The sequence below is a fragment of the Chrysoperla carnea genome, chromosome 5 (genome assembly GCF_905475395.1).
Source record: "Chrysoperla carnea chromosome 5, inChrCarn1.1, whole genome shotgun sequence".
Classification (NCBI taxonomy): Eukaryota; Metazoa; Arthropoda; class Insecta; order Neuroptera; family Chrysopidae; genus Chrysoperla; species Chrysoperla carnea.
This window is the reverse complement of record NC_058341.1, coordinates 44,992,212-45,006,225: the sequence shown is the minus strand read 5'-3', so window position 1 is coordinate 45,006,225 and position 14,014 is coordinate 44,992,212. Positions and strand designations below refer to the sequence as shown.

General features: G+C 27.5%; 1 protein-coding gene across 2 annotated transcripts in view; it reads left to right on the top strand.

Moving 5' to 3' along the window:
• LOC123299640 overlaps positions 1-14,014 on the top strand; it is an 84,503-nt gene that overhangs the window by 54,631 nt on the left and 15,858 nt on the right. The window lies entirely within an intron of this gene.

The following is a 14,014-nucleotide window of genomic DNA, read 5'->3' as shown; positions in this document are numbered from 1 at the left end:
TTAAAAATTAATTTTTTTTAGTAAGTACATAAATATGTAAATTGCAAAGAATGATATCCTCGAATAAAGAATTTCTTTTTCACGGAAAAAGTTTCGATCTTGAAAAGGACTTACGTAAATAAAAATTTGATGTTCACAACCAAAAAATTTGTTTTTGCACTTTTTGCTATTTTTCAAAAAATTATGTATTTATTTATTAATCAATTATTAAAATTAACACCAGGCGGTTAAAATTTCCAGAATTTTATAAATTTTAATAAAAATAAATTAAATTGCATTTTATATGATTTAATTAAAGAGAAATAATACTCGGTTTTTCATAGAATCAATCTTTTTAAGAGCTAATGAATTCCAAGAATTTTAAATTTGGATTATTTACGCATTACAACTACAACCACATCATCTGGGAGTATGTAAGATTTTTAAAATCTAAAATATTAATTACTTGCAAAAAAAAAAAACCGCTACACCCAAATTTGGGAAAAATATTTGGTAAAAATATAGCAAAACTCCATATTTTGAAAAATACGTTGGTAGATAAATATTTGAACCTTATTAGAATTAGTAATATATACTTTTGCTAATTGCTACTTTAGGGATGGATGTTATCTAAAAATTTATTTTCCAATGTTTGTTTTATGAGAAAAATATTTTTTCCACTTGCTAACTTGAGAACTCGATTTAAGGAGAGACGCTAAAATCACGACCATGACACTTTGACTTAATATGGCTGCTGAAAGTAATCAAAATTCAATATTTTGACGTCACGGTAAGGACCAAAATACTTATAAAAGGAGTGTTTAAACTGCTTCCTCACCAGGCTGTCTAATATAATGATACCATGATTAATATAAGGATACAGTTGTTAAGGATACTTGATTTTTATCTATAAACCTTTTTTTCCAAATGGTTAAAGATAAACTAAGATTTTTTTTTCTTTCAAAAAAAGGTTACATAAGAAGAGGTAATTTTATAATTCTTGGAACTGTTTTTATATTTCTATTAAAAAATATTGTACATGTTTTTATAAATTCTCAGAATATTTTTTCTTTTTCTATATACTTACCTTTTAAAGTCAACTCTCAGCAACAACTGTTGCTTTAAATCTTTTTTCTTGCTACTGTTATTATCATAAAATGAAAAAATTAATTTCTAAAAGAAGATTTTTATTCTATAAATAAATGTGACGCCTTACGGTAATATGAAATTGATAAAGGGGGAAAAACTGAAGCAATATGATATTTTTAATTTATTTTTAACCGACTTTAAACCAAAAAGAAAGAGGTTCTCAATTCGACTGTGTTTTTTTTTTTTGTTATCCCAGAACTTTTGACTGGTTGAACCGATCTATCCGCTTCGATGGACAATTTCATGTCTATACACGGTAAAAAATTTTTTGTGAACGCTATACTGTGTACTGTATTGAAGGAATAGTAACATTAACATTAGTTATGGCGAACAAATCAATGCAGTATGCACAATACTTCTGGTGGATAGTCCTACTCAATACTGTACTGTTACTATTGCTAATATAGATACTGTAGTATCTGTCTCTACCATACCAGCATTGTAATAAACGCCATGCATTTTTAACGTAATAGATCTTAAGATTCAGAAAGAAAAGACATAGAAATGTTTACCTTGCATTGTGGGTGAAATCAAATTTTGGAAAGGAAATCTTCAGTTCGGGAAGTAAATGTTCCTATTAATGGAACTGCAATTAATTTTTCCTTTAATACCAAACTACAGTGGCCAAAATAAAAGCCCTTTATCTTCCAGATCAATGCATACAATTTCATCAAAATCCGTCATATTGATTTTTATAATTTTCAAAATTCATACGTGGGAATTAGGATCACACCGTACAATAGGTTCTATGTATCTAATGCTTAGATTTTTAGAATAACACTAAACATGCCTAAAATCTATCTTCTATAAAAATATATATTCAAACATCTTTTTTTCAAAATTGCCTCGTAGATATATAAGGGGCGGGGCTATAATAAAAGCTTACATATTTGATTAATAATTTAAATAGTATGACGTCAGAGGAAATTAAATCACATAATTTGTGATTTGTTTAATCTATAAATCCAAAAGTCAACTTTTATCATAATTTTTAGTTTAAAAGTACATTTTTTTTGTGTAAACACTGAAGGAAAAGTTTTTTATTTTCTAGAGTGTTTATTGCAACTTAGTAAAATAAAAATATTTTTAATATCGCAAAATTTAATAAAAATTATTTTGGTGATATCTGTAAAAATAAACCAATATTTAGATAAAATATGACTTTGAAAAAATATTCCAATCGATTTTCAAGTTTTGTGTTGATTCATAATAGAGTTAAATTGATGGTAGAAACATAGTGAACCAGGTGAAATTTTTTATGCCTGTGAGAAATTAAAAAAACACTTTTGAAGTTTTAATGATTCTTCCTGGTTTATATTTATGTAAAATATTGCCTTCTACGTGTTCAAATAATAGAAAAACAATTTGCTACTAAATTTGTATACCATGTATATATGAAATATACATAGTATATTAAGTTTAGTCCTAAGTTTTTTAATTGCACCCAATTTTCCACTATTAAACGAATGGCTAAGAAAAAAAAAGTTTCCACCATGGTATTAAAAGTCAATTAGAATTATACTATCAACGCATTATAAATTATTTGAAATCAAATCAAAATGATATTTACAATAACATAGAAAATATTTAACTCTAATATTAAAAAGTTTTCCACAAGACGGAACAGAGGTCCCTCGACTGTAATGACGATTTTACTTATCATAACAATTTCATTTATCATTTTTATTTAAAACTATTTTAGGGTTATAATTTTGTGATAAAGTATAACAATATATGTATATATTTGAAAAGTGCTCGTTATACCCTTTCCCTTGACACCTATCACGGTATCATTAAATTAAATTTTTTTAATACATGATTTTATGCCCTCTATAGAGGCCATCATAGTCAATTTATTGTGACATCACATAGCTTATATAACCAGCGGACGGTCAAGACGCTTTCAACTATATCTCATTTATGACAAATTATGGTTAGTAGTTAAAAAATTAGTGCTAATGACGTCCTATCATTTGATACCTAAAACGGTATCATTAAATCAAAATTTGTTTTTAGTTCAAGACTTTATGCCCTCTAGAGGGAGCTATTTCCAATTTAATGTGACGTCACATAGACTATCATCAGGGGATGATAATGACACGTTCAACGATATTTGTCAAGAACAGATGAACTTACGTACATACCGGTCAAACACATAACCCTCGCCGTCATCGGGGTTAAAAACATGTAACCATGACAGACTATATTTTTAAAATAATAGATTTTTAGTTTATAATCGTATATTTAATTACCCTAGAAAGTTTTTTTCTGTCATTTTCTTATTCCTTTGCCAAATTCCATGATTTACCCCACATTTGCAAGCTTATTATGTCAAGGTTTGACGAAAAATTTACTCACGATTTAAAAATGTATAACCTAGAAAAAAAACACACTAGACAAATAATTTGAACGAAAAAGTTTCATAAATGTAAATAATAACTTTATTAGGCAAACATATTAGTTTTTATAAATGTTCTCCTAAAACAGAGGACATCATTAAATCGGAACAACAGATATTTCACAACTATTAAGCTATTTCTATATAAAATATTTTTTACATAAAACATGTTTTCCTAATACTAATTTAAACAATTGAGTTGTTGTTTTTAGCCACGATTACCGGTAGCACGGGAGCGAAATTCTCCACGGGTCGAGCTAGTATCACATATTTGATTAAAATCATCCACGATAAAGTTTTATGACACAAAAAGAACAAATTTCATAATTTGTGAACACTCTTTTTAAAAAAAGTCTTCCATTATTGACACAAATGATTCATGTTGTTGTTTTAAATTTAAATCCTATTTGCGAACATTAATCAATAAAGAAATAGTTAAGAGAGAATTGTATTATAAACACCTACCTATAAGGTATAAAAAATTTAAGCAAAATAATATGAAAAGTTTTGGACTTTAGACTTCTATATAATTTACGTTCAGTTTATTCTGAAGTACAAGGTGACTGACTGTGTAGTTGTGTTTACTATCATACTATCTTTTTCCAACACACCAACTATACCATAAAACTAATTCATCAAATGTATGTAAACATAATATGAGGTAGGATTCTCTTCTAAGAATTTATTATCTGTTACATAGTTGAAAATTAGCATAATTTTATAAATTTTTTTTCTTCAACTAAAGTTTTTTGTAAGTGGCAAAAAAATTACATCCTCTGCATGGCTCAGCTCTTCTAATATGAAAATTTCGGGACATGTTGTTATTGGACTAAATATTCGAATAAAGTCGGAAAATACCGTAGAGGAAGGTGTCCTGTAATAATCCCCCTAAGAAAAAACGTAATTTATAGAAAAACTATTCGAGATATGTATAACGTCTTAATACTTTGATTTCTTTGTTCAAATGTTGCTTTATTGGCATGCCAACTAATATTGTAGGACCATTTTACGTATTATAATTTTACACGCAAAATAGGTATCATTTTAACCTATATAAAGGGGATCATTAACGACAAACGACATATTTGAATATCGTCATAAAAACTGATGTTAAAATTTATTATACGCCTATCAAAATGTGTTATAATATTATTAAAAGACAACAGAAGCCAAGAGTAAAACAACCAGCCGGCGAAAATTAGATGGCTTTAATGGTGCACTTAAAAGAACGAGGAATCGTTTTACTGTGGGATCATTATGTAGCATATTTTGGTCTCTGATCACAAATACGGGGTTTAAATTCAACAAAATCGCACTCCAATACTGGATTCGTGTTATTTGTATCCAAAAAAACTAACTATTTTCGATTAAAACTCAATAACAGACTCTTTTGCTGCGAAAATTTATCCCAGATCGTGTTTAGGTCGCCGATCACGAATCCGGTGTTTAAAAATTCAACAATACACTCCCGCATGGGACTCGTGCCATTTTTGGGTGAAATTTAAAATATTAATATTTTGTATTAGGGTGTGGTGTTACATGTAGACTCAGAATTCGTGATGAGCGCCAAATACCTAGGAGAAATCTTCGAAACAAATGTTTATATTTAGCCCAAAAATATTAACTTTATAGATTGTTTCTTGTTGGAATGGTTTGGATATAGAGGTTTGTTGTGAAATAATTTTTGAAATCAGTTCTGTCCTACAGGTTTTTTTCCGGCTTATTAATTCGATAAAATATTTCTCTAATGTACTGGAGATGAGACTATTCTCAATGATAAAGGTCATATATCTAGATAACTGGGGGCGAGACTAGCTTTTCTTATGAATCAATTTATCCTAGAGATCAAGATCAACTCTCATGTCATTGTTATCTTTTCCCTCCACGCGTTCGCATTTTATATTTAAAAGTTTTTATAGATTTTGTTTTGATAATAAATATCACAATCTGTACTTTGATATTGAAGTTTATAAACCTACGTCATATAATTTTCAATAACAAACTTGCCTATAAAAAACTTTTACGGTGAAAAAACAATTTTTTCTGTCTAGTAACTTATCAAATTTTGATAATATTTGTTATGGGGGTCGTCCTTCAAATGCGTAAGCATTTGAGTGTGGAGGCGACCAAAATTTATGCTAAATTAATTTGTGTCTCGACTTAAAAATAATGTGTTAAATGATTGAAAGTAAAAAATTTAAATGAAGAATTCTCATTAAAAGTGGAAGTTATCTTTTTTTAGTATTTTATTTATTTGCAGCATTGCAAATAGCTACTTGAAATTATATCGTCATTTCTTTGAACATAAAATAATAAGCCCATTTTGTCGGTCATATGGAACATTTAAAGTTATAAACACAAAGTAAATTGAACTCAAAATATATGAGATGACTCAAATTTGATGAATAATTTACAGTAATATCAATGAAACTCTCCGGCCAATTGTGAAATGAATTGAATTTTTTCCATGACTTTTCAGACTCCACGTTAAAAAACTACTCCAAGGCATCGTTTCATTTCTAAAGGTAAACAACAAGAACTGCCATGCGGCTACTCTGAAAATTGAACTGTTGGTTCCTAGATTAGGAAAAAAACGTTGACTTTATTAAAAATGAGACGAGAGTTATTTAGTAAAAGCGTCTTAAATTGCAACTTTTGTTAATAATAAAAATTATATTTTAAAATATTTTGAATGGAATGTTTTTTTAAAGGTCATGTTTTGATATTGATAAAATAAGTTCATATGCAAATTGAAATTCATAAAAAAAAGAAATAGAATTGAAAACAATTGATAAATTCAAATAAAAATAGATTCGCATTCGGTAATGAAGTCAAAGAAAAATCTGTTGAGCCTAGCTAAAAATTTGTTGACCATCAATAAATTTGTATTCCCTTAAAATTCTACATGTAGACAAATATTTTGAGCTTCGAAAATTATTAAAATTCGATTGTAAAATTATCAGAATATGTACTCGAAAAATTCAAAAACTATCTGACAATTTTGGAACAAGAAATTTTTAATATAATTTAATTTTTAATATAATTTAATAATTGTTATCTAAAGTTTCAGAAATTCACAAAATTGTACAATTTTCTGTTCATTTAAAATTTACACACTGTTTTCCACTGTTTTGGTGGCACATGAACGTCGTTAACTCCGTAATTTTCTTAAATTCCACTCATTTTTAGATAACTCAATAATAAACAAAGTACAAAATTTAATTTTAAAAAGAAACCTAAACGATGTTCGTTGTGAATCACGCACGCAGTGAAGCCGCTGGCACAGCTATTAATAAAAATAATAAAATGAAAACATAAACATTGAATATTTTTATATGGCTGCATTCATTTAAAAAGTAAATAACATATTCAATAATAATTATATTTACATCGTATATATGTTAAAGTTGATAATAATAATAACATCATTGTTAGAAGAGGGAATGAACACAAAATAACACTTCTAAGAATTACCAAGCAAAAAACAAATTGTGACTCGATTTCCAAGAAAACCAATGAGACTTTTCAACTAAATAATAATAACCCATGCTATTATATCATCATCATAATATACAAAACCAGCAACGCATATCACTATGTGTTCGAACACATAATATCAAGTTATTACTCTTATACAAGTTGGTACAAAAGTAAATACCCTTTTTTTTGGTAAGCAATAACTATAAAATAAAACATTAGTTTTTGTATAAATATTATCAAAGATAATAAATGAGAAGAACTCTAGGATATTTTGAAATAAATTCCGATTTTTGCCCCAATATCCTAGATTAATTTTTTTTTGTATTATATAAATAAAAATAAAATAGTCGAAATAAACGTATTTCGACTATCAAGTAGTATTCATCATCAGTATGAATTAGCTAATCGTAATAACTTTTATTGTGTATGTTACTCGTTGCAAATTTGGTGGCGGCCGGACTACACATTGATATTTTCATGTACACAATTTATACTCTTCTAAATATCTGTCAAATGTAATGTCAGTGACGTCAACCAATCAGCTTCATTCAGGTGACTAGTGTTTGGCCAATGCGCATGATCCTTATGCAGTTTGATCCAACTATTATTTGACAGTCAAAATTATCTATTAGCTCCAAAGGATTCTAACAAAGCGATATTTGTTGACTGGATTGAGTAAGTATTTAATAGATGGCGCTATGTTAAAAATACAAACGTTTCAAATAAATAAATATAATCATATTTGTTTATAAAGTTGGACTTGACCAGCGAAGTGAACGAGTAATGGCTAGTAATTTCTATAAAGTATCTTACGCAAGTTTTTATTTTTACTCTGCTTCCGTTTAATTATACTATGTTCATTGACATAACCTTGATTTTTTTAAGTGTAAAACTACAAGTAGAAAATAAAAATATGTGATAATTAATTTTATATATTAATATTATTCAGCGATATTAATTTAAAAAAATATAATATGTATGGTTATTAATTAATTAACATTAAAGAGCAATATGAGTAATTACGATTTATAATTATTTTATTATAGTTTTATTTCGTAAGGTTATTAAGACAGTTTACCTGTAATCTGTAAGGATAGGTTTTTAATGCATTATTCATATGAAAGATAAGATCGATGATAGCACAGACAAATTAATTACTCTTGAGAGTTCTAAGGTTTGGACTATGCTATGAACTAACTTCAGACTGATTTCTTTTTCGCTTCTATACTGATTCTGATTTCGATTCGCATTTTTGGTATTTATATATTAATTAAGCTGATAAATGGCGTAAGTTGCATATTTTAGGGCGAGATTTAGTTCCATCAAGTTTTGGGTTCAGCTTTTTACCTGTAGAATAAATATTTACATATGCGAAAAAAAGGGTTATTTTGGAAAAATCAACGATTTTTCACGTTTTTCCACAATTATTTGCAGTTTACTTGAAAAATTATACAGAAAAAAACAAAATCATTTCAATTGTTAGTTTCTTAATTTTTCTTAAAAGCTCTGCATTTAGGGAAAAAGCATAAAATTTTCAACCGATCTGTATATTTTTATTGTTCTCAATCATTCGCTTTTTTTTTTGGGAATTGGAATTGAATGAGAATTATCGAAGTAAGCTATAAATATTTCTTAGAAGGATTCTAACACAATTTGATCCGAAGCTATAAATATTTCTTAGAAGGATTCTAACACAATTTGATCCGAATAGCGTTCAGTTTAGGGTCCCGATCCATTTTTCGAATTAAAGATTTATCTATATTTTATCTACATATTTTGTTAATAATCTATGACTGAATCGTTAAATTTACAACAGGTTTCATCTAATCTATTAATAAAATTTGAAATCAAATGCATAAATTATATAGATTTGAGTGATTGATGATGAAGTAAATACGATATACTTTGCATATTAAAAATATTCTAATCACCATAAATTAAATATCATACCTACCTATTTGCATTATACATTTTGTGTTAAATTGTATGACCAATTTTGGTCAAACCACTTTAATATAGAGGTAACAAACAATTGAATACAGGTACATAGTAGCTACTTAACTTAACTCACTAAGCTATTATTAAGCCTGAATCACATCCGTGTAGTATTTTACTCGAGTCCAAGTAACAAGGAATTCGAAAATTGTATATTTTTATTATGAAACCAAATTTTTTTATTTATTTCAAATTTTTTTATGCTTTAAGTTAAAGTCCTCATACTTTTAATAGCTTTTGTCATCTCAACACATTATACTACATAACATATGAGGACAAGTCTGTACACTTCAAAAATACCTTTTTCATTTGACCATAATAGAAAGAAATCTTATCTTAACTATCGTTGACGCATGATCGTCCTTAAAACCAAGATGCAAGTTAGGACGGCGAAATTAGCACCCTCATCACGGTCTATGGTCTTGATGTAGGAGTAGGGCATTTTCTCGTAAATTGAGAAAATTAAGCGATTGTACCGGACCAATTTCTGTCATTATCTTTTTCTTAAACCAAATAATATTGCAGAAGAAATTTTGCTGACATTTTTATTTATAATAACAGTACAATTACTACAATTATTTCAATCTATGGAATATAAAAACATGAAATCATAGTTCCTTAATCTAAAAATGTAGAAATACGTCCGCCAACTGACGCTTTAAAAAAAAATAATTTGGTGTTTTATAAGACACTGAAGTGATTGGACTTTGTTAGAATAAATAAATAATACCTACAGTTGTGTCAACTATAAATACTAATTAGGTGTGAACTGATCTTTAGAATGACTATTTTTAGTATTCTGTAGATTTATCATATTAAGAAACATTACTAAATTTGTCATAACTAATATGACAATGTATGTCTAATTTTTTTATAACGGCATACGTATGTATATATACCGAGTATACATTAAAATTGTGCCTCATTTTAAGTAGCCTTACCTATAAATATAAAGGCGTATATTACAATTTATTATTAAAATCGAAAATTATTTGTAAAATCGGTAGGTTTAGATAAAAAATTATTCTCATGATAGAAAAAGATCAGCCACTGGTTAATTCAATATCATTTTTCCAATAATTGCGATAATAAAATTTATGAAATATTTGTGAAAGTATTTCACAAATACTTTCTAAAAAAATTGTGTAAAAGGAAAGGGTAATTCCGAAAAATATTTCAAATTTTATATCAGTACATAGAAATTCTAAAAATTTTTCTGGTTAGATACAGTAAATATTTTAACGTAGTAGTTAAACCTTTTTTATGCTATTCATGTAAAACTACAAACGTAAAATAGTCTTTTTATACCCTATTTATAAAATGTATCAGAGTATATTGAGTTTAGTCACAAATTTGTAACGCTTAGAAATATTGATGCTACAAAGAATATTTTAGTATGGGTGTGTTAATAAAATCATCGCCCGTCAACACAATAACTACAAAAATTCGTAGCACAGGAGCTGCGTTAGCTAAGGACATTCCTTCAGAGATTAAAAAAATAACACATTTTTCGTAAAATCGAATATTTTTAGTTTTCCAAGAATTTTTATTTCAAAAACGCCGTGAGAAAAAATCACAAGAGTAATTTTTCGCTTATATTTATTTATTTTGAAAAAATTCGAAATTTTGAATTTTGCGCTTTGTATTTTTGAACTTATTTTGTAAGTTTTGAGCACGTTATAAAACATTTTTGACATCTATTTGGTAGGATCGATAAACATTTTGATTTTTTAAAATTCCATAATTAGTACATTTTGTACTCCTAGTACAAAAGCAATAGCTTCATTTCCTTCGGCAATTTCACAACGAAAAGAGATATTGAGTTAAATATTTTATAACGTGCTCGAAACTTAACAAATAAGCTTAAATTGGTTAATGAGCAACATAGGTCTATTAGGTCTTGAGTTCGTACGACCCATCTTGTAAACCGTAAGACATAGAAAGAAAATTTAAATGTAAAAACTGTTTCTTATGAAAAACTATTAACAACTTGAATTTTTTCATACATACCTTTTCCGGTGAGGGTCCAAATTAGGCTTTAACTTGAAAAGATAGAGTGTAAAATTTGTAGGTAACGTCAAATAGTGAGTCTATTTTAAGTAGCGATTAATGGGGTCAATTACGAGAAAAATTTGTAGTTGTTTAAAAATTCATTTCAAACCAGGTATAGAAATTCTAAAAAGTGAAAAAAAATAATTTTTAAACAATTTTTCAAAATTTTCAGGGGGAAAATGGCCGTATTTTTATCCTACATGAATCTTTTTGTGTTTTTTTAAACTTATAGTACAGAAACACCTCATATTTAAAAAAAAAAAAAAATTCCGTGGTTTTTCAAAGGGATAATTGGAAGAAAATAGTAGTTTTTAAGAAAAAAAACTTTGGAAAAAATCAGAGTATAGGAAGTTATTTTTAAAAAATAGGAAAACAAAATTGTTTTTCGCACCTTTCCGATTTTTTAACAATTTCCTACATTCCGATATTTTCCAAAGTATGCTATCTTAAGAACTAATATTTTTCTCCTAATTATTCCGTTGAAAAATCGGACAGGAGAATTTTTTTTAAATTTTAAACTCCTTTGCTTGTAATATTGATATTCAACACTGTCTATATAGGGTATTTCAACAATTAACTCAGTCAATTGTTTATTTTCATTAGTTATTTATAATTTTCAATTCTTAGAAAAGTAGACACATTTTCCAAAAATACGCAACTAAAATAAATTATTTTTATACTATAAATATAACAAAAGTGGTAAGTGTAAAAAGTATTTAGGTTTCCCCATAATGACATAGATTTCTCAAATGTATGCCAAATAACATTCTCACAAATGTGCCAAAACTATTTTACTTTACATAAAAATAAAATTTTTTTTTTAATCTTAAGTGAGACTAACAATTATTATTATTGATCGTAGTCCAAGCTCCCACTCTAACGAAAATCTTTACTGGACAAACGAAAATTTTCTTATTAAATAAATGGAAAAGTCACTGCCAAGAAATAATGGGTGTTTTTATACCATGTATGTATGAAATATACATAGTATATTAAGTTTAGTCCTAAGTTTGTAACGCTTAAAAATATTGATGCTACGAAAGAAATTTTGGTATAGGTGCTCATAGAATCACCTAATTAGTCCATTTTCGGTTGTCTGTCTGACTGTCTGTCGTCTGTCTGTCTGTCATCACGATTACTCAAAAACGAAAAGAGATTTAAAGCTAAAATTTTTATAGCGTGCTGAGGACGTAAAAAGTGAGCTCTAGTTCGTAAATGAGCAACATAGGTCAATTGAGTCTTGTAAACCGTTAGAGATAGAACAAAAGTTTAAATGTAAAAAATCTTCCTTATAAAAAAAGAAACAACTTTTGTTTGAAACATTTTTTCGTAAACATCACTGTTTACCCGTGAGAGCGCAAATTATGCGCAAATTGCATGGTATGTATGTTATGGCTATATTGGTTATATATGTGTGACATGTATGTATGTATAATGTGACAGAGTAATAAACACTGTCGATACATGGTATTTCAACAATTAACTCAGTCAATTGTTTGTTTTCACTTGTTTTTTATATGGAATAAACTTTAAATAAAACTTTACAACACATAAAAATAATATCATTTGACATGATAATGGGTTCATTGGAAAGTTGATATGACTTTTGGCCTAAGGACAACTGCAACGTGTTTGGCTCAAATGAAGGGTAAATGTGTATAATGCGAAAACAATTTGACGGATGCTTATTTTTCGACTACATTTATGAAGTTTTATAAAATAAAATACATCATCAAAATTGAAAATTAAGGTAGTACGAGCGCCAAGGGAAGTTGTACCTTATTTTCAACTTTGATGATGAACTTTGTTATAACTTCATGAATGTAGACAAAAAATAAGAATAAAATTGTTCGATATCTGCCTTGATTTTCGAAATGTCGAAAGCAAAATAATTTCAATTTTCGGCATTTTGAACTTTCAAAATATGTCGTTCTTTGAAATTTTTCCATAGCAATGTATTTTATATCGATTTTCAATGATTTTTTTCTTAAAAATTTGCATACCTTACCTAAGTTGAAATTTTAACCACATATTCTTTGTGTAAAATTCGACCTATAAAAAAATTTTGAGCCTTTATATCAAGCATCGTTGTCATGCCCATACATCCTTAAGACATAAAAATGTCTTAATCCTTTTCAATTTCAGTTCAATAATTTCAAATTTTTGCCCGGGGTAGAACTATGGTTGAGTTGAGAAGATATCATATTAAAAATTGGTTACAAAAAAATTTAATGACGTAAAATGATTTTACTTACAAACATGATATCATCATTAGCGTGTAATAATATGTATTTACATTGCCTTTTGGGTATTATCTAAGAATCTAAATATAAGAATCAACCAGGTGTTGATGTAATTGTTTTTTCTCAAATAGTACATGAAACTAATATTATCTAACATTTAATAGTCGTATTTTAAATACTAGAAAAATGCTCTGTTCTACTTAGGATATCATCATATCATGTTGTCAATATCTTTTTGAAAGTAAAAACTTTATTTACAGTAAAACCTAAATACAAAACAAAAATATATATATTAGATAATAATATTAAACGTTTCCCAATGAGGATAATTGTTATTAAACTAAGTTCATTCATCCCTACGTCTTGCATCTAAGAGCGGTTGCATAAACTAACGCGGAATGCTAATAAAGAAAACGCTAGTAAAGCAACCAAATTTCTATCTGGTAGATTAAAATTACAGCGCCATTAAAATGATTTTCATACGTTTTTTTCTTTAAATTATTAGCAACGGCGCGTCTGGCAATTATAAATTTATATTGCGAAATGACATGAAAAATAATTGAAAAAATTGTCTTAAAATGATTTTTTTCGGTAATGCACTTCATTTCTGTCTAATTTCAATTAGAAAAAAATTATTGAAAATTCAGCCATTTTATAACATAATATGTATATTTAAAAAAAAAAGGTCATGGTAGACATAGCAAAAACGTCAGTATAT